We start from the raw sequence: 3,146 nt of genomic DNA, 5'->3' as shown, positions 1-3,146 counted from the left end.
GGGGCAGCAGTTTCTGCGCTAGAAATCGCCCGCTTTATTGCTGTAGTGCATTAAAAAGCACATTTCTAGTGATTCAGTTATTTTGCCAGCTTCTGACACATATGAATAATTTGAAGCTGTATCCCCCACAAGTTTGCAACACACGAGGAGATAGAGAACAACTTTCTTCAGAGCATCGGTCAGAAGATCGCGTGTAACTCGTCCTTTCTAGCTTATTCGCGAGGATCAGCGCTCAGAGCTCCTCGAAATGTATTCAAAATGCGAAGGCTTCCCTGCAGAATGTTTGAGGTGCTCTTATGAAGACCCAACAGTCTAATGCTGCGTACCAAGCAGAGCGGGCCGCTACACGCGCATCGCACGTACAGCAGGAAATAAAACGGCTGTCTTCTATTTCTTTTGTTGTTGTTGTCTTGTATCAGATGAATGTATCTTGTTCTTTTTTTGTGCCCGACGCATTAGTTTTTCTGCACCATCCCAAACGTCTTATTAGGAGGTTTGGGGGTGTTTGGGAGTCTCACAAAGATACTGTGGATATTTTTCTTAGGTTGTATGGCATACATTCCCTTTTTCACAAATTGGCTTTCTCTACGGCTGCGTGCAAGAATGTGCTTGCTTTGTTTATTCACATGAAAATACAATGAGGAGGTTCGGGCTGCGCCACCGTGATCGCGCCCCAAACAACGTTGTCCACATCACTCGAAGGCAGCTTTTGTGCCCCGAATTTCTATCGTAACCATTGTTATCATAACGAACTGACTCTCAACCCGAACAATGATGACATGATTACGGTGTTTAAGGCATTATATACTCGCTAACTAACGAAAATAATAGTATACCTGCAAATAACACAAGAATCGAAACCGATGAATATTTCTGGGCAGGTCTTTATTGTTTTCCAACCATTTCCAAACAAACCCTATTCTACTCGGGATGGCGTTCTAAGAATTAAAGAAAATTGCTTTTACTCTCTTGTCCTTGGCTGAGGACCCGGCCCACTAACCAGCTCGAATTCATTGTTAAATAAAGTTTTCTCCTCCTCCTGTTCCTCCTTCTCCTCTTAAGTGCAGTTTTCCTATAACGCATATCCGAATATCGCGAGGATATGGCAGTGGAAAATGTACCAAAATATCCCTCCGGGTCTGAACAAATAGAGTGTTATTATATCTTTAACGTAGACGTGACTCGTTTTGCTCAATGAACCTCCTACTGGTTAGAAGCCTCGTACAAAACCAGCGCGCGCCTATACACACAGTGGGTTATTTGGAACTCAACCTATAGTTTTTGCAGCCTATAGTGCAGGTCGGCAAACTTTCATGCCATGACAAAGTAAAGTGATGTGATACAATGTGATGTGATACTTTTGAGCGTTCGGCAAGGTCGCAAAAACTGTTTTACCATACATATGATTACCAGGAATCATAATGCCTTCTGCCAAAGCCGATAGCCCTGAAGGCCTAGAATTTGTTTTGGTCTTTCATTTTCGCTGTTGTCGGTTATTATTGCAGCTGACTGTTCCCTTTTCGAAAAATTGCTTAATACAGAAGCTGACACCTAGCTACGACTCGTCGCGCTCCGCACAGGACCGGCTTCGCAAGGAAGGGGGCGACGCCGGCAATGTTTCTTCCGTAGCGGTATCTAAAACTGTAATTTAACTCACACTTTAAGCCTATTATTATGATAAAATGTTACCCACACGCCAATTCTGGTGCGGACAATAATCGGACGTTGACCGAGCGCAAAGAAACAGCAGGGAGAGCGAACCTGAGTGAAGCAGACGACAAATGCGAGAATTCCTAAGCTGACGTCACGGAGACGTGCTCCGCAGCGCCGCCCGTGTTCGCGCTCACCGCCAGTTACACCATTTTTCGTGGTAGCGGTGGGCGCCGCCATATGCTTTTTCTGATCAGACACTAGCGCCGTCTATGAAGCGAACGCCGAAACCTCCGCGCTGGGCTGTGAAGTGCTCCGTTCTTTCCGTGCGTCTGTACGGTGCCCGTTCATTACCAAGGGAATTTAGTAGTTTGGCGTTAAGGTATCGGTTGCAGTGCTTGTTTGTGTGTGTTCTGTTTTGTTTTCACCGCCTGCGGACGGATTTTACGTCCTAATTCGCTGCCAGAGCGCGAGATGCCGACCCCGGCTGTTGCGAGCAGCAGTAGCAGTGGTGGTGGTGCAGAGTTGTACGGAACTAGTTCCTTTTTGGGGGAACGGAGGAACGCCACCGTTCCATTAAGGGCAGGTGGGACTGTAACCTCGTTAGGCTTTGAAGGAAGGGCAGGAACGGCGTTCCTTCTGCTAACGTTACATCGCGAGGATTTGGCTGTTTTTGATGCCAAGGCTCCAGTACGAAAATCCACAATTCGCTACTGCTTTTGTTCCTATAAGCTGTTCAATTTTCCCGCCCTTCAGCAAAACGTGCTTCCTCGAAAGTCAAAGGCAGAAGAATAACCACGCAGTGGGCCGCAGCTTGTGGTTGCTTTCATGCCGGTTGAGCTTAAGCGGAGTTTGACGGGTGAATAGCGCAGCCGCGAGAATGCTTTTTACCTTTCATCGTTTGTCTGGGAAGGCCAGGATGCGCGTCTGGCCGATATAATTGTTCCCTGCAGGGGAAAGGTTGTCTAAGTCCGAGTGGCGCTGCCGGTCCCTTATGAAACCACCGTATCTGTATAGGGGTAATTACCGCATCAGGGCACGCGAGGCGCGGGTGCCTTATTGTCGGGGGAGTTGCGCTCGCTGTGAGTTCATTCGAAGGGTCACGGGGTCCTGCTGGAAGTTACAGAGTAGTGAGAGTACGCGCGCAGTTCGTCTCGGCGCGGTCTGTAGCCTATCTGGTGGGAATGGGTCGACGGGAGTGCCAGGTCCTCTTGTATTGCACGCGTCGTGTTGACAAAGGACGGGAATGTCGTCATTTTCGGGCATAATTTCGGCGCGCGCGGTATGGACGATACCTGAGAGAGGCCGCCCGAAGGTCGATGGTTAGTGTTCAGAGTTGCTTTAGTTGGTCGGTTTCAATCTGTATTATACTTGTGCTTTGATGAATACCTGGGAGTTTGAGTAAGAGTGAGAGTGTGGATCACGTGATTGTTTTTGTAAATTTTGTAACCCCTTACTCAATTCCCTGCAAAGGGGCCTGTAAGGTATGTGAGCTA

The sequence above is a fragment of the Haemaphysalis longicornis genome, unplaced genomic scaffold (assembly GCF_048455015.1).
Source record: "Haemaphysalis longicornis isolate Haplotype H1 unplaced genomic scaffold, Haemaphysalis longicornis Haplotype H1 scaffold_2, whole genome shotgun sequence".
NCBI lineage: Eukaryota > Metazoa > Arthropoda > Arachnida > Ixodida > Ixodidae > Haemaphysalis > Haemaphysalis longicornis.
Note: the sequence above shows the minus strand (reverse complement) of the source record.